The sequence below is a fragment of the Palaemon carinicauda genome, chromosome 1, assembly GCF_036898095.1.
Source record: "Palaemon carinicauda isolate YSFRI2023 chromosome 1, ASM3689809v2, whole genome shotgun sequence".
In the NCBI taxonomy this organism is placed as follows: domain Eukaryota; kingdom Metazoa; phylum Arthropoda; class Malacostraca; order Decapoda; family Palaemonidae; genus Palaemon; species Palaemon carinicauda.
This window is the reverse complement of record NC_090725.1, coordinates 129,383,394-129,410,941: the sequence shown is the minus strand read 5'-3', so window position 1 is coordinate 129,410,941 and position 27,548 is coordinate 129,383,394.

Genomic DNA, 27,548 nt, shown 5'->3' with positions numbered 1-27,548 from the left:
ATGGAGAAGCTCAGCTAGAGAAACGAAAAACTAAATAGATTTTATTTTCAGTGAAAAATTAATATAGTTAAAGACGTAACAGTGTAAAAAAAGCTAAAGTTAAGCCTCCGTAGAATGGTGAGAAGTAAAATTTCCCTAGATGATGAGTTTAGATTAGCCATACAAAATAGGTATTCACTGCTACACGATCAAATATAGGCAAGTAAAGATGAAATGAGTAATTTAAAATTCTTTTTATTAGGATCAACACTAGATATAAAAACAAATATTCCTAAACAAGATAAAAGAAAACTATCAGAAAACACCATAAACATAATAAATAAACGACTGGAAATGAGAGCAAAATCCAAGAGATGAAATAGAATTAGCAAAACTATCCAAAATAATAAACAAACTAAAAACCAAAGACATTCGTAAACACATTCACACCAAAATTGAAGAAACATTAAATAAGAGAAGAAGCATCAAGTTGATGACAGGAAAGCCTTGGAACAGGGCACCAACACACATTTGCTTTAAAGGATGAAAAAGTGAAATATTATCAGCACACGAAATTTAACGCTAAAAAAATGCAAAGGAATTTTATAATTCTACACAAAACTAATATAGGAGATAGCTTTGCCAATAGAATTAAACACCTGAATAGTTACCAACAGTAACAGTAGAAGAAAGGAAAGCATTAAAACGTATGAAGAGAGGCAAAACAGCAATACAAGATGGCCTAACAATTGATTTAATAATAGACAGAGGAGATTTCATAACTGTAAAACACGCTGAACTATACACAAAAGGCTTACAACAATGCTCTATACCTAGAGCCCAGAAATAATTCATTATTATATTATCTCACAAAAAGGGAGACACAAAAGACCAAAAAGATTACCACCTAATAAGTTTACTCTCAATAATATACAACATATTTACAAAGATCATTATTAGGCTGAATAGAAAGACAGCTAGAGAGCAGGCAGGTATTGAAAAGGGTAGTCAACAATTGACCTTAAAAATGTAATTAAGCAGCTAATGGAAAAATCAACAGAGTATGACAAACCAGTATGTATGACATTTATAGTCAGAGAAAGCTTTTGATTCTGTCTAATCTTCAGCAGTAATTAAAGCCCTTCAAAAGCAAGGAATAAATGAATACTGATAGAACTCTTAAAAGATATCTGTGATGGGCCAAGAGTAGGTTGTGAGTCAAAGGCGAGATGAATGCAACTGAGTAACTTTACTATAGACACATCGAGTATATATACACACTAGGTCCCGGTAAGATGGTCACAAAATGCAAACATGCTATTTCTTGTCCAACCAGCAACCGGTTCTGTTAACTGTTAACAATGAATTAGGCAGACAGGTTAATACAAGTTGCTGTCAGTGCGAGGGGAGAGCGAAGATACAAAGGATAATATATACAAAAAAAGAGAAATGTCGTTACTATGTACGATCATGTAACACACGGGTGGTACATGGTTCCCGCTCTAAAAATGACATACCATACATGTTAAATAAGGTGCTCTGATCTGGAGAGGCGAACTGTAGGCGGGTTATCTGGCAGGAGATAAGCAGATTTTAGACGATCAATGAAGACCCAGTCTTCTTTGCCCCGAATGTTTAGTAGGAATGCTTTCGGATTGCGTCGGATCACAAGGAAAGGGCCCGAGTAAGGGGGCGTTAGCGGTGGCTTGCTAGTGTCGTTGCGTAGGAAGACGTGCATTGCAGAATGCAAGTCTGTTGATATGTGATGCTTTGCTGGGGGCTTGTAAGTCTGGCGGCATGGAGTAAATTTTCTCACGACGTGACACATGCGCTGGAGATCATCGGAGGAGGTTGCAGAAGGAAAAATTTCGGCAGGGACGACCAACGGGTCGCCATACACCATTTGAGCTGCTGAGACATCCTGGGCATCTTTAGGAGTGGTCCTTAGTCACAGGAGGACCCAGGGAAGTTGAGTAAGACAGTTGGAGTCCTTGCAGTGGGACATCAAAGCTGACTTGTGCGTGTGATTAAAACGTTCAATCATTCCATTGGCAGCAGGGTTGTAGGCAATTGTCTGATGTAGGGCGATGCCCAGGAGATTCACTAATAATGTCCACAATTGAGAGGTAAAAATGGTACCCCTGTCAGAAGTAATATGCTCAGGGATACCAAATCTTGCAATCCATCCTGAGAGTAAGGCAGATGTACATGAGGCAGACGTTGCAGCTTCCATGGGAATGGCTTCAGGCCAACGAGTGGAGCGGTCGGTGACGGTAAACAGGTAACAATGTCCTTGTGATGTGGGTAGGGGGCCTACAACGTCCACGTGAATGTGGGCAAAACAACGCTGAGGTTGAGGAAAGGTTCCCACAACTGAATCCATGTGTCGATGTACTTTGGAAGTTTGGCAAGAAGTACAGGCGTGGACCCAATCCTTAGCATCCTTAGTAATGCCGGGCCAAATGAACTTTGTCTTCAGCAGCTGTGCAGTAGAACGGCGCGAGGGACGTTAAAGGCCGTGATTGAAATCAAACACCTGCCGTCACATGGGAGCAGGAATCCAAGCTCGCGGTCTACCAGTACTGACGTCACAGAGGGTGGTGTTGGAGTCTTCGAGGGGAAAGTTTTCCCAACGGAGGGACGTGCAGGATGTCCTACATGCTTGATACTCTGGATCCTGTCGTTGGGCTTCAGCCAGGGCATTGTAATCCAATCCCAGTTGAACGGCAGCCAACGTGTTTCTTGACAGGGCATGGGCAACGGGATTCATTTTCCCAAGGACGTATTGAAGGGTGCAATTGTATTCAGCCACGGCGGAGAGATGTCGGCGTTGCCGGGCGGACCAGGCATCAGACTGTCGAGTAAAGGTGTGCACCAAAGGCATGTGGTCTGTGCGAATGACGAAGGGCGTACCTTCTAAGAAATGGCGAAAGTGATGGACAGCCAAGTGCACCGCCAGCAATTCTCGATCGAAGGTAGAATAACCCGATTCTGCCTTGAACAGTTTTCTGCTGAAGAAGGCCAATGGGCGGGGTGAGCCGTTGACCACCTGCTCGAGTACTGCACCAATAGCGACGTCGCTGGCATCGGTGGAGAGAAGGAGAGGGGCATGTGGGATAGGAAAAGTGAGAGCCGCAACAGTTGATAGGGCCTTCTTTGCATTGCAGAAGGCTGCTTCTTGAAGGGGACCCCACTTCAGGTCCTTTGGCTTGCCCTTGAGGGAGGCGTAGAGGGGAGCAAGAGTGGCGGCAATGGCTGGCAGAAAACGGTGATAATAGTTCATCATGCCCAAGAATTCCTGCAGAGCTTTGACGGTCGAGGGCGCGGGGAAGTTCTGAACGTCTGTTACCTTCTCAGGGAGGGGATGGACTCCTTCAGGAGTGATGCGGTGCCCTAAGAACGACACTTCCTTGGCGCCAAAAGTACACTTGTCGTACCGGACTACAAGGCCGTTTTGTTGCAGGCGGTCGAGGACAATGCGCAGGTGACGGAGGTGTTCCTCTTTGGAGGAGGAGAACACAAGTATGTCGTCCACATATCATACACAGAAAGGGAGGTCCCCTAAGATGCCATCCATGAGACGTTGAAACGTGGCCCCAGCATTATGAAGGCCAAAACAGGAGTAATTGAAGGTGTATGTACCAAACGGAGTGGTGATGGCAGTCTTGGGGATGTCTTCTGGGTTCATAGGCACCTGATAATACCCCTTCAGGAGGTCGAGCGTAGAGAAAACCTTCGCTTTGTGCAGGTAGGAGGTCACGTCGGCAATGTTTGGGAGGGGGTAGTGATCCGGTTCTGTTTGCATGTTCAGGCGCCTGCACGGACGGAGGGAGCCGTCTTTCTTCAGAACGATGTGTAAGGGTGACGACCATGGGCTGGAGGCCTTTTGGCAAAGGCCCATTGCCTCCATTTCGGCGAACGTCTGTTTGGCGGCTGCCAATCGTTCCGGTGCCAGACGTCTGAATTTTGCGAAGACTGGGGGTCCCGTCATCTTGATATGGTGATAAATACCGTGCTTGGCAGGAACCGTGGGCGTTTGGAGAAGTTCTGGACGGAAAACTTCCAGGTACTACGTGAGGAGGTGGGCGTAGGCATCCGTGAGTGCGCTAATGTGGAGAGCGAGGTTAGAGGGGGCGGGTTTAAGAGGTGTCGACAAGTACGAGTCTGCGTTGACCAATCGTCGGTGGGCGACATCGACCAGAAGATGGAAATGAGAGAGGAAATCCGCACCGAGGATTGGCATTGTGACGTCAGCAATGAGAAACTTCCAATTGAATTTACCGTTTCCGAACGATAATGTGAGGTTCTCGTAACCGTAGGTGGGTATCGCAGATCCGTTGGCAGCTACCAAGCGGACGTCGGCAGATGTAGACAGACTACGTCGTGCCTTGAAGAGTTTCCTTGGCAAAAGAGAACGACAAGCACCCGTGTCTACCAAAAATCGCACGCTCGTTCCTGCATCCTGTAAAAAGAAAAGATTAGAAACACGGGAGGCCACCGCCAAGAGCGATGGCCTACTTACACGTTTTTTGGCCACTGACAATTCTTGGCACATTTCTTCGCGGTTGCCCCGAATCTGAAGTGGTAGTAGCAAAACTGCGGCGGATGGGAGGTAGTAAGTGGCTGTAGAAGTCGTTCGTTGGGGCGCGAGCGCTTGGTAGGTGGTGGGTGGCTTTGTCGCTGCTTCGGCACGTCATGGGGTAGGCGTGTATGTCCTAAGGCATTCATGTCAGCTTCGATTGACGTTGAGTAGGCATCCTCTTCGTCAGGGGTGGAGGCGTTGATGGAGGTCTTGAAGTTGCTGTCCATAAGGGCATCGGATTTGGTCATCAAGTCCTTTATGGGTAAACTATCGACATCGGGTATGGCAGCGCGTACAGGTTCGGGTAAACGACGTACCCAAAGGGCACGAAGTAGGTTTACCTCACGAGGAGAGCCGTCTGCGGCAGGATGCAGGCGAGCGATACCAGTCATTTCCCTGAGGGCAAGCGAAGCCCTTTCGTCCCCCAACGGTTGGTGAGAGTGCTGAAAAAGCTTTGCTATACGGGTGGCTGGCGACGGCGAGTACTGGTGCAGAAGGTATGTTTTGAGGGCGTCATACTCTATTGGGACGTCTCCTTGTTCACAAAGCCAGTCGGAGATTTCTGGGAAGGTGTCCTTGGGTATCGCCACGAGAACATAATCTGCTTTAGTGGTTGAGCGAGTCACGCCGTTGATGCGAAACTGGATTTCTGCGCGGTGAAACCAAGCAAACGCCTCTCCGCTGGCGAACGGTGAAAGTTTCAATGGGACGGCGCCAACTTCCGTGGAGTCCGCCATAATAACAGTGAGGGGGGGGAAGGTGGGAGGAGCAAGTCAACCACCGGGTCACCAATGTGACGGTCCAAGAGTAGGTTGTGAGTCAAAGGCGAAATGAATCCAACTGAGTAACTTTACTACAGACACATCAAGTATATATACACACTAGATCCCGGTAAGGTCACAAAATACAAACATGCTATTTCTTGTCTAATCGGCAACTGGTTCTGTTAACAGTTAACAATGAAGTTGGCAGACAGGTTAATACAAGTTGCTGTCAGTGCGAGGGGAGAGCGAAGATACAAAGGATAATATATACAAAAAGAGAAATGTCGTTATTATGCACGATCGTGTGACACACGGGTGGTACATATCTATACAGCAATCCTAAAACTACATAAAGATCATCACCACCACCATCTCCTCCTACGCTTATTGAAACACAGGGTCTCGGTTAGATTTCGCAAGACATCTCTATCTTAAGAGCTTTCAGTTCAATACTTCTCCATTTATCATCTCCTACTTCGTGCTTCATAGTCCTCAGCCATGTAGGACTGGGTCTTCCAACTCTTCTACTTCCTTGTGGAGCCCAGTTGAACGTTTGGAGAACTAATCCCTCTTGGGGAATGCGAAGAGTATGCTCAAACCATCTCCATCTACACCTCATCATGATCTTATCCACATAAGGTATTCGAGTAATCTCTCTTATAGCTTCATTTCTTATCCTGTCCTGCCATTCAACTCACAATATCCTTCTGAGGACTTTGTTTTTAAATGTACTAAATCTATTGGAGATTGTTTCATTGTCATACAATGACTAATGTCCATATAGTAACACCGATCTCACAAAACTGACATATAGTCGGATTTTTGTAGGAAAATTCAGGCGCTTTGATTTCCAAATTCTACTTAACCCAGCCATTGTCTGATTTCCTTTTTTTCCATCTTCCACTAAACTCTAATTCCAAAGACCCTGTATTGGAGATCATATTTCCTAAATAGTTAAATGATTCTACCTCATTAATCCTTTCTCCTTCCAATGATATTTCATATTCCATTGCATACTCCAATCTCATCATCTCTGTCTTTCTTCTATTTATCTTCAGCACAACCTCGTATGATATTTCATGCATTCTGGTAAGCAAGCATTGCAAATCTTGTGGTGTTTTCTACTAAACTATTCCTGGCATGCCTAGAAGTTTCTAATTGTTTCAATTGGGAAAATAATGGGAAATGCTTTAATAACTCAAGATTTGCAGAATGTCATATTTCTATTTAGTGAATCATGGGAGGGATTGCAAGGGATGATAAAAGATTTGAATAGAGGAAGCAGAAATGTAGGACTGAAAAGATAATGTTCAATGAAAATGCAGATAACAAATATGGGTTATGGATGAACCTCTATAGATTGATAATGAATATAAGTATTTAGGACAGACAGTAAATGTTTCCCCAGGACATGAGGCTGAAATTAAACGATGTCCAAGTATGGGATGGAGAGCTCTAAAGAAACTAAATATGATTATAAAAAGTAAAATGCTATTCTCTAAAAAGAAATGTAATTAATCAGATGGTCCTACCAGTATTAACTTTTGCATTAGAAACTTTTCAACCTTAGTCAAGCCTTAGAACATAAGCTTGTTAAAACTGAAAGAGTTATGGAAAAAATAATGATTGGAATAACAATAAGAGACAGAAATGGAGCGACATGGATACGAGAGCAAGCTAATGTAGAGGATAGTCTAACAATAAGTAAGAAAATAAATAGCTGTAGGCAGGACTTTCTGTGAAAGAAAGTCACAAAAATTCAAGCAGATCAATACATGCAGATAGAGAAATATTTATAAAAAAATAGAAATACTTTTACAATGTACAAGTGTGTGATACGTGTGCGGTACATGGGGGGGGGGCCCAAATAAAAATGATATACAAGGGAAATAGGGCACCCTGCTCTTGAGAGGAGTACTGTAGGCGGGTCATCTGGCAGGATATATACAGGTTTTAGGCAAATCAATGGAGACCATGTCTTCTTTGCCACGCATGTTGAGGATAAATGCTTTCAGCAAACAACGGATCACGAGGTAAGTGTCTGTGTAAGGGGGCATTACCTGTGGCTCGTTGTGTATATGTGCAGGTAAATGTGCGATGCCAAGTGCAGATCTGTCAGTATGTGTTGCTTAGCTGGGGGCTTGTAATTCTGACGGCATGGATTGATTGATTTATGAAATTTTTGGCCCGAGGCCAAGCGCCGGAGCCGCAAGGCCATTCAGCGCATATATATCTTAGTATAAAATATTAATATATAAATTAAAGTAAAATATAGTCAAATATAATAAAATTTAAATTAATCTATAAAACAAATTAAAATTTAAAACCAAAATAAAACCATAAAACTATAACTAATAAAAAATATCAATATCTTTTAAAAAGTGTACAACTTGCTCCACTGGAGCACTCTCACCTAAAATTTTACCAAGGGGCATATTGACTAAGAGGTAATTTGTTCCTTGACATCTAAAAACCGGACAGGACACCAAAATATGCTCAATGGTTACATCCACTTGGCAAGTAGGGCAGTGAAGAGCCTGCCTATCCGCACCACTTGCCATCAAATATCTATGAGTATAATTTCTGTGCCCTATACGTAACAGACTTAAAACAATACTAGACCTTCTGTCCACCTGGAAATGAACCCTGGTTGGACAGAAGGCCTAATTGACTTCAATTCAAAATTACTATTAAAATTATACCGGTGGGTCTGCCACTGTCTCTACAATAAAATCTATTACTACTTTCAAAATCAGAAACTGGGATGCCCATGCGGGAAATATGATTTAGCCTAGTTACAGACTTAGCTGCAACGTCGGCTCGCGCATTTCCTACAATTCCAAGATGAGACGGAGCCAAGCAAAACTTAATCGCAAAATGCTTTCTATTTATTAAAATATAGAACCTATCCTGAATCTCTTGCACTAAATAATGGCAAGAGACTAGGCTTCTTAATGCTACAAAAATAAACTGGTAAAAATTGTATTCAAAAACTTCTACAAAAAAAAAAAAATCAATTTTAGATGGGTCAACACTGCCAACAGTTCTGCCGTAAAAATAGAAGAATTTGACGGAAGCCATCTTCTAATTACATTATCAGTTGTCCCTACGGAGCAACCCACACCATCAGAACTCTTCAAACCATCGTTATAAATAGGATAAGAAGTATACTAGCCCTTAACTGTGCATCTGAGCAGTTCATTTTACGGTCCATAACCGGACAAATCTCCATCTTACGCCAATTCCAAGGAAGATACTTTGAAGGAGTAATTTTAGCCCCTGCAGGGGAAGTAATCCAACCTCAATAGCCGAGGATTCTAGTCTAGCTTCTAATGGTTTGGGCACCCTAGCTCTAGTTGCTGCTCAATCAACAGGTTGCTTAACAAAATCAAAATTTGGGTTGAGCTTCGACGCAAGAACACGAGAAATATACCTTAAACCCAACTCTTCCCTACAAATGGAAAGGGTAGGAACCCTTGAATCCATGTATAAGCTACCAACAGGGGATGTCCAGTATACGCACTTGTGCCATTTCTCAAAGCTATGTTATGAATCCCATCAAGTTTTGTTAAAGTGATTTTGCATGCAGATCCATATATCTTGCCAACCATAATCTATTTTACTCAGGCACAATGCCTGGTATATCCTCAACAGACAAGTCCTATCAGCTCCCTAGCTGAAACCAGACACAACTTTAAGGATGTTAATTCTAAGTTTCACATTGCATACCACCTCATTAATATGCTGAGAGAAAGTTAATTTCTTATAAAAAAAAAACACCCAGGTACTTAATGCTATCTTCGTATGGTAAAATATAATCGTTCAGAAGCAATGTAGGGATCTCTTCCACTCTTCTTAGCCGATAAAAAGGCATGACTTTGGTTTTTTTCTTGCAAAAATCTGAACCTTCTAGCACTGGCCCAAGTTGTATCAGCATTAATAGAATCTGGATTTTATGACATGCTTCAACACTTGATGACTTACTACACACTACTGCATAGTCATCAGTAAAAGACATACCATTCACCCCAACAGAAACTTAAGTAGACCGTTAATAGGTACATTGAAAAGAGTTGGACTAAGAATGCGCCCCAGAGGTAATCCTTCCTCTTGAGGGTAAGCTGATGAAATAAGAGAGCCAACTCTCACTTTTAGGTGCCTATCTGACAAAAAATCTTTCATACAATAAAACATATTACCTGCAATACCCCAATCAACGAGTTGCATAAGGATACCCCCTCGCCAGGTAGTGTCTAAGGCCTTTTTTCTAGGTCGAAGAGCACTGCGATGGTCTGATTTTGTATGGCAAAAGCATTCTGGACCTCTCGAGTGAGGAACATCAAAGGGTAATTGGTACTTCTATTTTTCCTAAACCAAACTGTCGGTTAGATAAAAGATCCTTTGATTTAAAATACCACACTAGTCGAGCATTTACCATTCTCTCATAAATCTTGCTATAATAATCAGTTAAAGCAACTGGCCTATAATGTTTAGGGAGGTACGAATCCTTTAATGGTTTTAAAATAGGAACTATGATCGATATTTTCCGGGACTTAGGGGAAGTTCCCGAAGTCCAAAAACTATTTAAAAAATCTAAAAGAAATTGTTTTATATTTTTCGGCATATATAATATCATCTTCCCCAGATGTTGGAGAAGACAATGAAATTGCATTATCTAATTCCTCCATGGTGAAAAGAAGATTATAAGATCCTGAATTTTAAATAACAGGAGGAACAACCGTGGTATTAATCCTAATATCCATGAATGCAGGAGGGTAGTGTAGGGGACTAGATATATTAGAAAAATGCCTACTTAATGCTTCAGCTACTTCTCCAGCATCAGATATGAAGAGGCCATCAATTCTTAATATAGGTAAGGGAGATGGACAGAATTTCCCTTACAACTTTCGGATTTTATTCCAGACTAATGAAAAAGGGGAATTATATTTCAATTCGCTTACATATTCAATAAATGATTCTCTCCTTGCTTGCTTAAAAGTTTTCTTTTGATAAGTAGGAGCTCTTCTGTATGTTATTTTATTAACTAACCAAGGGTATGTACAATATCTCTTGTAGCAAGTTCTTGCTATCTTCTGCATCAAAGCACAGGCATCATTCCACCAAGGAACTACAGAATGTCAAGGATTACCTGATGTTCAGGGTATGGACAGCATGGCGCCACAAAACAATATACTCACTAAATACTTGTATGCAGGTATTGAACTATGGAATTCATTTATCGTACGATTAATTTTAGTGGATTTATTAAATAATCCCCAGTCATCTTCCCCAACCTTCCATTTGGGTAAACACAGAGATGGTATATTTTTTACATACTTCCGGTGAGTGGGCCAATGACCACTGTCATGATCATTCTGGTCTATTGCCCATTGATAATCTAATCTCAAAGATGAAGAACAAATAGCGAGATCTGTTGGAATGATCGCATATTATTGTTATATATTTATATGCTGCTAGACGGCACAATTGTGTATCATTTTGACAAGGTTACTTTGGTGATGTAATAAAAGATCACTTGGAAAGTTCAATCAAGATAAGGAGACGTGTTGTTTTTTTTTCTTCGACCATGGCCGGGAATTTAACAGGTTATGGGGCCAGCGCTCAGAATAAATGAACTAGATTATACTCTGATGGCGATGGACGAACATCTGAGCAGTGGGAAGTGAAATTTCTTGGATACCTGAGACTGAGAAAGTTGAAAGCTACTGTCTGCTCGCCGGAAGATCAAGAAGTTAACACTGACAAAATGGGGAAGCATTTGCTGAACTTATTCAATTTCTTGACGACACAAGTCTGGCACTTGTGATGAGAGATTCAGTCGATGATGGAAGGAAAGCACTGAAGATCCTCAAGCAACATTATGCTGGTTCAAGTAAGCCACGTATCATATCACTATACAAAAAATGGAAATCTTTAGACAAAAAAAAAACCGAGATTGTTACAACCTACATCATACGAGCAGAAACCGCGGCCACTTTACTGAAGAGTGCAGGTGAAACACTTAGTGATAGTCTACTGATAGCAATGGTGTTAAAAGGCTTACCAGACAATTGACAACGCATTTGTAGTTTTTATTACTCAAGAGTGAAAAAGAGCAAACATTTACAGAGTTTAAAGCAGCCCTATGCAGTTTTGAAGATACAGAAGCATGTAGGAGGAAAGAAATTAATGACCATGTTATGAAGGCAATTAACTGGAGAAACAAGGCATGCTATTAGTTTGGTGAAACAGGACATTTCATTGCAGATTGCATGAACAAGCTGAAAGGAAGATGGTGTCTGAACTGTCGGAATTCTACTCATAATACCAACATATGTAGACATCAAGGAAGGTCAAGTGGGTATAATAAAAGGATAAACATTTTGGTCAATGAAGAAACCGTCGATGATCATCACTCATTTATGTTTAAAGTGTGCTGTAATATGAAAATGGAAGCAAGTCTAAAACCAGACGTGATATTGGTCGATTGTGGTGCTACAATGCAAATTTTGACTGAGGAACACTTTATTGAACTGGCTGATGGACCAAGGTAAAAAATGTGGCAGTGAAAAGAGGAGATGCCATGATCAAGATGATGTGACAGTGATGGCCAGCATTGTAATGAGAAGCTAAAAAATGCACTACTCATCCCAACATACACTCAGAACATAATTTCTGTTCAAGCATGGAACTGAGAAGGGTGCTAAAGTGATTTTTTATCCTGATTCTGCTGAATTAATTGAAAAGTGATATAAAATTTGACATTGAAGTGTTTAAAATTGTGTTACCTAAATTGAATAATGTTCTTATCAATGTTGGTAGTGTTAATTATACTTGTGATTTGAAAGAGTGCAACTACTATGATATTGTAAAGCTGGAAAGTAACAAAACGGCATGAAAATTATACAACCAGACATTAAACCTGAAAATTGTTGTGTGTGTGTTAGGTAAAATGAAACAAATTCGAAACAAAAATGCTGATACTAAGTCTGAAGTTCGCTTAGAATGTGTACACACCGTTTTAGCAGATCCAATAGAACCTGTTTCAGGTGAAGGGCTTAGATATGCCATAGCATTTACAGATGATTGTACAGGAATAATTTGTGTGTATTTCCTGAAATACAAAAGAGATGCAACTTCTGCATTAAAGAAATCTTTGTCAGATTCTGCTCCGTATGGAAAAATTAAAAGACTAAGGTCTGACAATGGGTCAGAGTTTACATGTCATGATTTTACCAATGTACTTATTGATAACAGAATTAAGCACGTATGAGAGAAATTGGAGAACTCTATTTGAAATGGGAAGGTGTCTACTAATTCAATCTAAGTTACCAATATTGTTATGGCCATATGCAGTTATGACAGCTTCTTATATTCGCAACAAGTGCTTTAATGACCATCTAAAACAAAACTCCTTCTTTGCCAAGACAGGAATAATGCCTGATTTGCCAAACATGAGGGTATTTGGATCAGATTGTTATGTATATAATAGAGACAAGAGGAAATTAGATGTTAGATGTTCAAAAGGAATATTTGTAGGATATGGCAACGGTAGCTCAGCTTATTTAGTATATTTTCCTGAAACAGGTAAAGTCACGAGACAGTTTAGCTTTCTTGCTCATATTTCTTTTACACAAATTTTACAAGTCTATTAATGAATCCGATGATATTTTCTATGACGTAGTTCCTAATGAGGAAGTTGATAGGGAACCACTAGATCAAGGCCAAAATGTTCAGGTAGTTGAGCAACACCACCCTATTATTTTGGAAGCAAATGAGGGAACAAAAGAGGAAAAGGGTGAAACACTTAGATACCCTGTTAGAAAAGAAAACGTCCTGCTTATTTGAGCTATTATGTTAGTAATGCAAATGACAAAGACCAGATGTTATCTAGGATGGTTTACTGTTACAGTGTCTGACTTTCCGCAGACTTATAATGAAGCTGTTGATTCTGATCAGGTAACATTGGGAAAAAGCTATGCAGGATGAAATGAGCTCATTGAAAGAAAACCATACTTTTACGTTGACAGAGTTACCTATAGGCAGAGAAGCAGTGGGGGGACGCTGGGTGTGCACAATCAAAGATGATGCTGTTGGTAATAAAATCTACAAAGCTAGACATGTGGCTAAAGGTTATTGGTAAGTAAAGGGTGTTCATTATCATGAAATATTTGCTCCAACAGCTCACCTTACATCAATTCGTGCATTAATATAGAGATTGATTGCGATAAATATATATATTTTTGGGCTCAAGCCATGTCGTCCTGATGGAAGTTCCTATAGGGTAGCTTCCTAGGGTATATTACAACTACGGCGATATTCCCAGAGAATTTACCTTAAGGTACCAGAATTCTAACTCCTGGAGCGAGTATCCCTCGTGAAAGGGATATCGCGACATATCAGAGGACGTATTCTAGACACGTCACATGGCAATCTACGACCTGAACAGAGATTTCGTCTCGTAGGAGGGAGATTGACGAGATACGAATTCGGGAAAGAAAAAGGGGAGCCGCTCCCAAGGCTTCCCTATCCCCCGATTCGTATGCGTGCCTGGCGCCAATCCTGGCGCCATCTGTATTCCTTTTTGCGTAGCTTAACAACTCAGTGTTTTTTCCTGTTTTTCTCGCAAATCTTGGATTTATTCAGCTTTTCATGGCTTCTTCGTCTTCGTTGGCCTCGGATAAGTTGAGTATAGTGTCTGTTATGTATAAATGTAGGCTCTTGGTAAAATTTTGAGTGATTAATAGGATTAATCTTTGATACAAGAGCCGTAGCCTACCAGAGGTGTCCTGGACACTCACTCGCTAGGTATAAATTAGTTAGTCAGAGTGACATTCCTGGTTGTTTTGCTTAATAAATTTTAGCTATTTAGCTTTACATAGGATTTCCTTTCGTGCTTAGTATTATTTGGCGAAGTATTCGCCATTCTGGCCTACGCTAGGCCATGTAGCCTAGTCGTTTGGTCCTAGTACTTAATGCGTGATTTTGGTTTTTCCGAGTGTAATTAAAATTTTATTGAAGCTTTAGGCTATATTTTATACATTTTAGACTGTGTGGAATATTTCCAAGATTGTATACGTGAGAGTTTCGGTGAATTAGGTAATCGATTCTCTTGGTGCCTAGGCTAATTGCTTATGGAGCCTTAGTATACTTTATTATTCTCCCCGGTTGCTTTCTTTTCTTCGGAGAAGGTATGCAATCCCTTTCCCTCTGTTTAAGCCTTGGGCTTATCCCTAAGTGGTTTTTTCCGAATTTATTTTCGATAAAACTATACTAGGGTGTTACTGTACCTTCCTGTTCCAGCAAAGTCTGGTTCAAAGAGGGACAGAACAACAGAGTTTTTAGTCTGAGTCCGTGTTGTCTGGCTTGGGGCAGAGTCCCCCTCGCTGACCTAACACTTACAAAGGGAGCTTAGCTCCCTTAGGTCACTATCGAAGGTTTCTGTAAGTTATGATTCCTTCTTTTGTGATCGACCAGACTAAGTCCTGTTGCTGTTCTCGGGGAGGATAAAATCTTCCCTTGGGAGTAGCAACGCCTTCCTTGCTTTGGTGCTCTGGAAGCTGGCAAGTATTGCTGGCCCTTTCCCTTAGATCTCCCTTAGGCTAAGACAAAGTTCTTGGCTGCGGGTGATCTGTCACTAAAGCAAGGTTGGCAGGACCCTCTTGTCCCTTCCCCCTCTATCTCCGTAATGGCCTAGCCATTACTGTACTGTACCTTGCCGGCCGGCAGAGCTGGCCGGCAGGGGTATTACTGTACTGTACGTCATTCTACTTCTGGACCTAGTATAGGTTGGGATGTGGAATTGACTAAGCCCATTGCAGGCCGGCAGAGATGCTGGCCGGCAAGGGTCTTATGTTTTCGAGTGCTGCCCGGACCTCTCTTGGTCCCTCATCCATGCCTGCCGGCAGAGCCGGACGGCATTGGTCAAGGAAGCCTGAATTAAGTTTCTCCCCTTCCTTATATGCACTCTTTCGGTTGCCGGGCTCGGGGGGTCGTGTACACTCTTATCCCGGCATCCATTCTATTTTCTTCTAGTGCTGTACCTGTCCTGGCTGCCGGCCTATGAGGCCGGCTGACGACCTATGAGGCCGGCAGCCGGGCAGGTGTAGTCTTCTGGTTCTTTTGCTGCCGGCTGGCATCGGTCTTGTACCTTTGCCGGCCGGCTTATGTCAGTCCTTGTCTGCCGGTCACCAAGAGTGTGGCCGGCAGCTGGGTACTACCTTGTGTAGTTGCTGGCCGGCAGTCATTGCTGGCCAACACTGGCTGTTATTGGCCGGCAGCTGCTGCCGCCGGCACAGGCATTTGAACCAGAGGGCTGCCGCCCTATAGCTGTTAAGTAGTATACTTTAAAGCTAATTGTGGTGTGTGCCGGCCGGCAAAGGCAGGCCGGCACACATCCTCCTATACTGTACTAGTATTCTTCTGTATAGCATATACAGTAAGAAGAAAACTATAGTAAAAGTTTAGGTACAGCACTGTATCTTCTAACACTATTGTGTTTTCTTGCACAGCCCTTTGCTGTTGCCCTCAGACAGGAAGCAGAGTTCTTCCCCGTCTATTATCCAGGATTTTAAAATCATTGCCTAGGTGTGAGCTCCACCTGTTTCCTCTGGAAACCTTGCATTGGTTACTCTAGTAGAGATAAACCATTTTGATTTTATTATCTGGAAGGCTGCAACAATGGGTTGTGAGGGAAACACAAGTGTGTGTCTTTCCTTTATGAATTGTTATGCTATACTATGCATATCCAGTGATACATAGTTCACTTGATACTCATGGAAATTTTTTCTCTTTACAGGAGGACCCTCCGAAGTGCGGAAATGTTTTCTGCAATGTCCGCAGCAAGAACCTCTGCGGACATGAGTGTTGTAGGAGACACGCAGCATGCGCTGTCTCCAAGGATGATCTCCAGTATTGGGACCCTCAGGTATGTACTGTATGCACTAACCTGATTACTGAGGCTTTTGATTCCCCTAGAACGGCGGAATCAAGGGATATAGCTAGGGAAAAGCTTCGTACTTGGGTAAGGGGCTTCAAGAAGAACACCTCTGGCCCTTATCTTCCAAGTGAGAAGATGAGGGCGTATCTTTTTCCCCAGGTATCAGCTGAAGCAGTGATTCCCCAGCCTCAAGAGGAGATCCCTCAAGAACAAGTCCAGGTGGACGAGGAAGTTGCAGATGCGATGCAAGACATCCAGTTGTGTGACAGGATGTCTGACCTGGACGAAGGTTTGGAAGAAGACCTCCTGGCAGAAGGTCAGGATCAAGTTCAAACCCCGGATGTCGTAGAGGATGGGGTCGACGAGGTGTCGGCTACTCCGGTTCAGATGCCGGAGCCCATCCCCTCAACATCGGCTGGTCTCCCAGTAGAACTAGGACAGGCCCTCTCTTCGATTGTTGGAATGATCCAACAAATGCAGAAGGAGAATCAGGAGAAGGCGGCTGCAATGGAAATGCGTATGCAGTCCCTAGCAGAATCACATGGGCCCCAGAAAAGGCTCAATGTGAAAGACCTTCCCATATGCTCAGATGCTAACCCATGGAGGTATGCTGAGCACATGCCAATGACGACTGGTAAGATCGTCATTTCGGATAAGCTGGGTTCAGTTCCCCTAGAGGAGGTAGAATTCTGGCCCAGCAAGGCATCATATCCGGACTGCTATGTCCGGCTGAGAAAAGAACCAGCTTCAAGGGAGGAGACAGAGCCGAAGGAGGTCATTATTATGGACCACGCTAAGGCTCAAGCCCTACTTTCATCCTCGATGAAAGAGAGGGGCTTCTCGAATTCGAAGGTAGCTGCATTGAGCAAGAAGCTCCCTTCTTTTGTGTCCTCTCCTGATAGAGCCTTCCCCTTTTTACAAAAAGGGTTTGCGGCTGTCCTAAAGGCAGTCGAGGCCGGCAAGCCTTGCCCCTCCCTGGAGGAGTGTAAACCCTTGTCGCTGGCTCTGCCTATGGACCACAAAGACTGGAAGGATGTCCATCTGACATTCTCAGTGGGAAAGTTGGAGGCTGATATTGCCGGACGGCAATTCGGCGAGGACCTCCCCAAGCTGCCCGAATCTCTTTTACGAAGAGAGTTCGAGACCAAAGAAAGACTGGCTGCCTCAATGTCTCATCAGACCACTCTTGAGACAATGGCAAGTGACCCTAAGGTCCATGAAATGTTCATGGTAGTGGCTAAGTCTACCTAGCCACAGTGACGAAGGACCTTTATGGCTTCATCAAGGCAAGGAGAGCTTGCAGGGAGATCGTGTTCGCCGGGGCTTCGGTGAGACACGAACCAAGGAAATTAATCTCCTCCAACATTTGGGGAAAAGACCTTTTCCCTACCGATGTGGTCAAAGAGGTTGTTGATAAGGCCGCCGTGGAGAATAGAAACCTTCTCCAGAAGTGGGGCCTGGCTATCAAAAGAAAATCTTCCCCGGATGAGGGTCCTCAACCAAAGAGGAAGAATATGAAGACTAGGCTACCATTTCGGCCAGCCAAGCCTTATAGACAGCAACAGCAACTGCAATTGCCTTTGCCTCCAGTGCCCCAGATGGTGGCACAAACCCCGACTGCCTTTCAGTGGGTACCCCAGGCTGTGCCAGGTCAGTCAACCACATTCGCCCCAACGTTCGAAGGACAGTCTTCTTCCTTTCGTGCAAAACCTAGAGGAGCAGCCAGAGGCTCGTCTAGGCGCCCCTCAAGGGGAAAGGGATTCAGAGGTGGTCGTGGTCAGGGAGGCAAGACCTCAGGACGGCAGTCCAAGTGAAATGATACCGGTAGGAGGGAGACTGATGAAATTTTGGGATCGCTGGACCTTCGATCCCTGGGCCCAAAGCCTACTCAAGAATGGACTGGGTTGGAGCTGGTACAGCACTCCACCCCCATGCCTTCGGTTTTTCCAACACTCCACCCCCATTTTGGAGGAGTACGTTCAAGAACTGTTGGAGAAAAATGTGATCCGAAAGGTGAAGTCCATCAAATTCTAAGGGAGGCTGTTTTGTGTTCCCAAGAAAGACTCGGAAAAGCTCAGAGTCATTCTGGACTTGTCACCACTCAACAAGTTCATAGTGAATTGCAAATTCAAGATGCTAACACTGCAACACATAAGGACCTTACTGCCCAAGAGGGCATACTCAGTCTCTATAGACTTGTCAGACGCCTATTGGCACATTCCAATCAGCCGTCGACTCTCCCCCTACCTAGGGTTCAGGCTACAACGGAAACTGTACGCCTTCAGAGCCATGCCATTCGGGCTAAACATAGCCCCAAGGATTTTCACGAAGCTTGCGAGCGCAGCTCTCAAACAATTACGCCTAAAGGGAATTCAGGTAGTAGCCTACCTGGATGACTGGCTGGTGTGGGCAGCATCCGAGACCGAATGCTTGCAAGCTTCCAGTCAGGTGATCCAGTTCCTAGAGTACCTAGGCTTCAAGATCAACAAGAAAAAGTCTCGACTTTCTCCATCCCAAAAGTTCCAGTGGCTGGGAATCCACTGGGACCTTTTGTCACACAGTTTCTCCATCCCAATGAAGAAAAGGAAGGAGATAGCGGGCTCTGTCAAGAGACTTCTAGATTCCAAAAGGATATCAAGACGCGAACAGGAGAGGGTACTAGGCTCTCTCCAGTTTGCTTCAGTGACAGACCCAGTGCTAAGAGCACAGCTAAAGGATGCAACCGGAGTTTGGAGAAGGTATGCATCAAACGCGCGAAGAGACCTGAAAAGACCAGTGCCGCCTCGGCTACGTACTCTTCTCAGACCTTGGTCCCAAGCCAGACATCTAAAGAAGTCGGTTCTTCTTCAGCCACCTCCCCCGTCGATGACGATTCACTCAGACGCCTCAAAGGAGGGATGGGGAGGTCACTCTCATCGGAAAAAAGTCCAGGGGACTTGGTCCAAGCTATTCAGGACCTTTCATATAAACATTCTAGAAGCTATGGCAGTGCTCCTTACCTTAAAGAAAGTCTCCCCGCGTCACTCGATCCACATAAGATTGGTGACAGACAGCGAGGTGGTTGTGAGATGCTTGAATCGACAAGGGTCGAGGTCACCACCTCTCAACCAAGTGATGTTAGCCATTTTCCGATTGCCGGAAAAGAAGAAGTGGTACCTGTCGGCAGTTCACCTTCAAGGAGTCCGCAATGTGACAGCGGACGCTCTATCCAGGTTCACACCGATAGAGTCGGAATGGTCCTTAGACGCAGGATCATTTTCCTTCATTCTGAATCAAGTCCCAGAACTGCAAATAGACCTCTTTGCGACGAAAGACAACAAGAAGTTGCCCCTGTACGTGTCCCCGTACGAGGACCCCTTAGCGGAAGCAGTGGACGCAATGTCCCTCGACTGGAACAGATGGTCCAGGATTTATCTGTTCCCTCCTCACAACCTTCTGTTGAGGGTCCTCAACAAACTGAGATCCTTCAAGGGGGTAGCGGCAATAGTGGCCCACAAGTGGGCGAACAGTATGTGGTTCCCCTTGGCGTTGGAACTACAAATGAAGTTCGTGCCGCTACCACATCCAGTTCTGACCCAGCGAGTCCAGAAGTCGACTGTCTGCGCTTCATTACAGAAAACCCAGACCCTGCAGCTCATGATTTTCTCGCCCTAGCGGTGAGAAAGCGTTTCGGGATTTCGAAAGCCAGCATAGACTTCCTAGAGGAATACAAGTGCAAATCGACTAGAAGGCAATATGAGTCATCTTGGAGAAAATGGGTGGCCTTTGTAAAGGCAAAGAATCCGCAGGAGATCTCAACAGACTTCTGCTTATCTTTCTTCATCCACCTCCATGGCCAAGGATTGGCAGCTAACACGATTTCAGTGTGTAAATCGGCTTTGATGAGACCCATTTTATTTGCCTTCCAGATCGACCTAGGTAACGAGATCTTTAATAAAGTTCCGAAAGCCTGCGCTAGGCTCAGACCTTCAGCACCTCCAAAGCCCATCTCATGGTCTTTAGACAAAGTTCTTCATTTCGCCTCCCTGTTGAGCAATGAGGAATGCGCGTTAAAGGATTTGACGCAAAAAGTTATTTTCCTATTTGCACTTGCGTCCGGGGCCAGGGTTAGTGAGATCGTAGCCCTCTCGAGAGAGGCAGGTCGTGTTCAGTTCCTGGATGGGGGGGAGCTGAACCTGTTTCCGGATCCTACGTTTCTCGCCAAGAATGAGTTACCCACCAACAGGTGGGGTCCCTGGAGAATCTGCCCTCTGAAAGAAGATGCATCTCTATGTCCAGTAGAATGCCTAAAGGTCTATCTTCGTAGAACTTCAGACTTCAAGGGTAGTCAACTATTCAGGGGAGAAACATCAGGCTCAAATTTATCTCTGAATCAACTCAGAGCGAAAATGACATATTTTATTCGCAGAGCGGATCCTGACAGTACACCCGCAGGTCACGATCCGAGGAAAGTTGCCTCATCCCTAAATTTCTTTAATTGTATGGATTTTGAACATCTCCGTTCATACACGGGCTGGAAGTCTTCCAGGGTGTTCTTTCGCCACTATGCGAAGCAAGTAGAGGAACTTAAGAGATCTGTGGTAGCAGTGGGTCGTGTAGTTAACCCTACTGTTTAACTCTGCGAGGAACAGTGGTCTTAATTGGGACGATTAAGTCCAGGGTGAGTGTGTAGGTACATACTGTACTACAAACTAAATGAGGGCACCAAGTGCCCATATAGACTGTTCCTTCTTTCAAAGGTGAACCTTGCATAAGTTCAGACATGTGTGCCAAGCGTTTCTAACGCTAATGTGATTGATTTGTAATACAGATTTTTTATGACTTGATACCTTGGTATCTTATTAAAGTGGTGTTTAATGGTTTTTCTTTCAGATAAACAAGTTCTGTTTACTATCATACTTATGCTTAAAGTTTTGGGTTACCCTCTTTTATATAAATATATATATTTGTTGTTAACCTGTCTGTTTATTATCTGTCAATAAACTTGTTCTTGAGAACCTTGCGTCTCTTTCACCTGTGTCAATTTATTGGTATAATTGAGCATTTTAATTCTATGTATCTTATCTGGGATAATTCTGATAGAATTGTTCTGTTATGCAAGCTATGTTGCATTGGTTTATGTAAGTCCCCTAATGGGAGGATTCCGTCCCATAAAGGGACGAGGGCGGTTTTATTAGTTTCTTCCTATGCGGATATAAACCTTTGTCCAATACAAGTATTGTGCGGATTACTGGTCAATATATTGACGCAGTGGTTCTATACAAACTATGCTTTACTTAATATAGGGCGAGACCACTATATTAGCTTGCCTGGTATTCATACATAGATATATGTACTCTTCGAGACTTTCCAGAGTCTAGTAGGACTCTTCCCTGTAGGGGGCAGGAAGCTCTAACATAGTTTATAGTTAGTTGAAAAGATGTATAACGGTAACATCTTAGGTCTCTAGGTCTAGTCGACCGGGAATAAATACCTCCGGGGAGTACGGCACGTTCTGAGAATCCACAGATACAGTAATGCTCTGGTACACTTCCATCAGGACGACATGGCTTGAGCCCAAAAAACGGATTTTGAGCGAAGCGAAAAATCTATTTTTGGGTGAGATAGCCATGTCGTCCTGATGGACCCGCCCTTGCCTTTCTAAGAAAGGGCTGTAGGACCCCTCCCTACATACAGTATCTGTAGCACCTCGTGTACGCTACAAGGAATACAGATGGCGCCAGGATTGGCGCCAGGCACGCATACGAATCGGGGGATAGGGAAGCCTTGGGAGCGGCTCCCCTTTTTCTTTCCCGAATTCGTATCTCGTCAATCTCCCTCCTACGAGACGAAATCTCTGTTCAGGTCATAGATTGCCATGTGACGTGTCTAGAATACGTCCTCTGATATGTCGGGATATCCCTTTCACGAGGGATACTCGCTCCAGGAGTTAGAATTCTGGTACCTTAAGGTAAATTCTCTGGGAATATCGCCGTAGTTGTAATATACCCTAGGAAGCTACCCTATAGGAACTTCCATCAGGACGACATGGCTATCTCACCCAAAAATAGATTTTTCGCTTCGCTCAAAATCCGTTATATATATATATATATATATATGTGTGTGTGTGTGTGTGTGTGTGTGTGTGTGTGTGTGCATATATGGATCAAGCAGAAGGTTTTGAGTTTGAACAACTCAATGGATGTAAATTAGTTTACAAACTTAACAAATCACTGTATGGTTTGAGACAAGCAGGTAGTATGTGGAATAGTCTTTTACATGAAGTCTTGGTTGAACATGGGTTTAGTCAAAACTCTGAGGATCATTGTGTTTATATCAAAGTTTTCAAGATGAGATGGTTATCATACTTGTATAGGCTGATGATCTGATTGTTGCAGCTAGTAACAAACAACTATTATATGATGTAAAAACAAATATTGAAAGACAGTTTCAAAATGAAAGATCTAGGAAAATTGAGGAGCCCCACCAAAGGGGCCCCAGAACTCTTCATTACATCTGAATAGGATCTTCTCGCTAATAACCTTTTTGCGTGTCTGACACTGATGTGTTCTGCAATGGATTTCATCAATGCCTCTAACTCTTTCTTTAATAAAGGACATTCTTTATCACGGGCTCGATGGTCACCCTCGCAATTCACACATATTACAAGGTGTTGAACATTACCTAAGCTCAGGTTGGGCACACGATCCATAGATCTTATTCACCAAAAAATTAAGTTCAAAATTTGAAAAGTCATACAAAGTTAAAGAAATATCATCAATGCTGAGATCCGGATGATGAGGAGCCACTGTCTTTGACCTACTTACAATCATTGTTTTATTAGGATTCAATTTCATGCCTTATAATTTGCACCATGCACTATCAAGGTATTCAGCAACCCATCTATATTTAGCAGATAGAATTGATGTAAAAAGAGTAGCATCATCTGCATATGCAACAAGCTTTTTTCTAGGCCAAACCACATATGTGTATATAGTATAAAAAGTAATAGGCCGAGAACACTAACCTGAGGAACTATGGTGCCCATCAATAACAACTCTTTGCGATCTACTACTTTAAAATTCAATAATGATGCCAAGAAAAGACCCACCCACTCCCAACTGTTTTAGTTTGAAAACAAGATCCTCATGATTAACATGGTCAAAAGCAGCGCTAAAATAAAGGGTAGTCATACGAACTTCCTGACCCCAAGTAAGGGATTTCTGTACATCATTGTAGATTGTAAGAATGCCATCACATGCTCCTTTACGAAAATCAAAATTGCAAACTAGAGAACAGATGATTACGTTCAGCAAACCTATTTAGACGTTTTGCCAAAACACGTTCAAAAACTTCAGATAATAAGGCAGTTATGAAAATTTGGCGGTCATCAGCTGGACTTGAGCTACTACAAACGCATTTACATAATGGAGTACCTCTTCTTGCTAACTTTCGTAAAATAACAGATAACTTTGGAGCTAAGAAATCTGCAGTCTTCATAAAAAAAAAATAAAAGAAAAAATACTATTTGGGTCTACACCTCCATAAGCATCGAGGTCCATCAAAAGAGCTTTAACCTCGCGAGACCGAAAAGCAAAACTAGCTTAGCTTCAGAAAAACAGGAATGAGGAACATCAAGTTTCTCATTGCTCTGCTTACTGTGTGTAATATGTGTGCATATGCGTACTAGTATCTATGTGCACACTGACATACATATTTACATAAGTGTTTTATAGACTCATTCTATAATGATTAAGATCAGTGTTTACTCGGGAACAATGAACAATCAATAACATACATTCTCTCTCTCTCTCTCTCTCTCTCTCTCTCTCTCTCTCTCTCTCTCTCTCTCTCTCTCTCTCTCTCTCTCTCTCTTTGTGTGTGTATGCGCCCTCCTCTGGTCCGTCCGCAGGTTTACGACCTAGTAAATACAATCGTAAAGATAAATCCATCTCCAACCGTAAAGTAAATCCTCATACAAAAGTAATTTCTTTTGATGGAGAATGTGGTTGACTTTGAGGCCTTTCATTATTCAATTAAGATTCTCGCCTTCGCTTCTCGCCGTTGGGATGCAATGGGAATCTTCATATAATTCTCGAGAATAAGAATGTGTCTTGGAGATTTGGTAGAACAGCTAATAAAGGGGAACTAGATGTATTTGTCGATAGATAATGAGCCATGACATAATAATATTGATGATAATAATAATAATAATAACAATAATAATAACAATAATAATAACAATAATAATAACAATAATAATATTATTATTATTACTTACTAAGCTACAACCCTAGTTGGAAAAGCAGGATGATATAAGCCCAGGGGCTTCAACAGGGAAAATAGCCCAGTGAGGAAAGGAAACAAGAAAAAATAAAAATTTTAAGAAAAGTAACATTAAAATAAATATTTTCTTTATAAATTATAAAAAACTAACAAAACAAGAGGAAGAGAAACAAGACAGAACAGCGTGCCCGAGTGTACCCTCAAGCAAGACAGTGGAAGACCATGGTACAGTGGCTATGGCACTACCTAAAACTAGAGGACAATGGTTTGATTTTGGAGTGTCTTCCTAAAAGAGCTGCTGACCATAGCTAAAGTCTCTTTTGTACCCTTAACAAGAGGAAAGTGGCCACTGAACAATTACAGTTCAGTAACCCCTTGGGTGAAGAAGAATTGTTTGGTAATCTCAGTTTTGTCAGGTATACGAGGACAGAGGAGAATATAATAAAGAATAGGCCAGACTATTCGCTGTGTGTGTGTGTGTAGGCAAAAGGGAAAATGAACCGTAACCAGAGAGAAAGATCCTATGTAGTACTGTCTGGCCAGTCAAAAGACCCCATAACTCTCTAGCGGTAGTATCTCAATAATAATAATAATAATAATAATAATAATAATAATAATAATAATAATAATAATCATCATCATCATCATCATGGGGATGGAACTATGCATTAAGGATGATATGATGAAAATACCAGCTAATTGTATAGCTGTTACTATACCTATTTTCCTTAACATCAATAATGGTAAATGTTTCTCCCGGAAAACCAAGGGGAAAAAAATCACATTACCAATATATACAGACGCAGTGGTATAAAGTTTAAATTCATAAAAAGAATTGTCATTAATATTAGAGATTCGAATTCTAGGCCTACTTAGAAAAAAAAATTCATTCTTCAAATTCCCAGTCTAGCTTAACGTTGATATAATGTAAAATATAAAATTTTGATAATTTCTTATGGCTTAGCTTATTTCTAAGACATATCTATAAATGTTCTGCGAGTGCTCATATGGAGCACAGTAGAGAAGCCAATAACACATCAACCTTCATTAGAGTCAAAACTAAAAAGAATCATCGATATAAAAGAATTTTTAAAACAAACATCAATAAATTAGCTGAATGAATATGATACGAAGTGAGAGATATTGTGGGGGGAATAATAAGTGGGCATATCTACTGATTTTGTGTAGTTGAATGTTGTGAAAAAATTTGCAACAGGGAATGATGGATCCTATAAAGGAAAGCAGAAGGATCGAAGGAAGAGGTAAGACCCACCGTTTCCTCGGGTGGTTTAATCCTTTATAAACAGATTAAAAAAATTAGTAAAGAAAAAAATTCTGTTGTCGGAGCAGATGATCTACGAGTATCTCTTCTCCATATAAATACCCATATCTGCTCTTATCTTCTCCATCTATTCAGTCGTTTCTATTTACCTATAAGAACGCGAGCGAACACACTCACATACATAAATACATACATACCTATATATATATATATATATATATATATATATATATATATATATATATATATATATATATATTGATTAAGCCTGGTAGAAAGACTCACTCTCTCTCTCTCTCTCTCTCTCTCTCTCTCTCTCTCTCTCTCTCTCTCTCTCTCAAGTGAGTGGCATTCTAATGTACCTAAGTAGAGTAAAAGATTACTTTGATGATACTACTCGAGCTTTGATTGTGGAAAGTCTGGTCTTGAGTGTAATAAAGTACTGTATTAAGATACGGGGGTAAATAATGATATGCACATGGAAAAAGCTCAAAAAATCCAAAACTTTGCAGGTAGAGTAGCCGTTATTGGGGTGAAAAAACACGATCACATCACCCCAACCCTCCAGCAATTAAAGTAGATAAAATTAAAAGAAAGTTTATGTACGATGTTTGTGTTTTTGTTTTTAAAAATTTGAGAAAAGAATATCCCAACTGGCTATACACATTTCCTAGGAATACATTAACAAGACAGAATGAAAATCTATATGTAGACAGCTATCGAACGGATTTGGGTTCACGCTCAATGGCAATAAGGGGCCCAGCTTGCTGGAATAAACTACCTCTGGAAAAAAGAAAATGTATAAATGTTAGTTCTGATTTATTCAAAAAGAAACTAAAGCAATAATTTTTTAATTTTACTTGAATGTATAAATATATATATATATATATATATATATATATATATATATATATATATATATATACATATATATATACATATATATATATACATATATATATATATACATATATATATATATATATATATATATATACATATATATATATATATATATATATATATATATATATATATATATATATATATATATCCTAGATTTTCACAATCCAATTATTGTGAATTTTATGTAAATAATTTATATTGTTATGTAACAGACTAACCATTTTATAATGGAATAAAAGTTTTTGACTCTCTCTCTCTCTCTCTCTCTCTCTCTCTCTCTCTCTCTCTCTCTCTCTCTCTCTCTCTCTCTCTCTCTCACACACACATATCTAGCCTATCAATATTGGCCGGAAGAAATTTGCGATCCTCTTTGGAATATAATTCGGGAGGAAAGAATCAACGAAGCCCTTCTTTTGTCTGTACATCTCTCGATAAACATATAAATGTTCTTATCTGACGCCTTGCGCTATCACTCTCCAGTGTCTACTTTCATACATTCTCCCATAAATTTCCCAGTTTATATCCGTTTATGAGTCAATTCCTCCGCATCTCTCTCCTACAATGTAAAAATCGATCTGTGGAAGCCTAACTCATCACAAATTTCTAGTTGGCAACTCTCAACCTATTACATTCAAAACAAAGGTTCGGAAACACATGTTCGTGATTCTATTTTTAAGATAAAAGGTCCATTAATATGAATCATAAATAATAGATATTATTTCAGGATCAAACAGTCACTTTCACCTGCTTGAACAGCAAATATCATCATAAATTCTCTAGTATTCAAATTCCGTCGTTGACAACCACTGAGAATCTGTGGGCAAAAGGCGT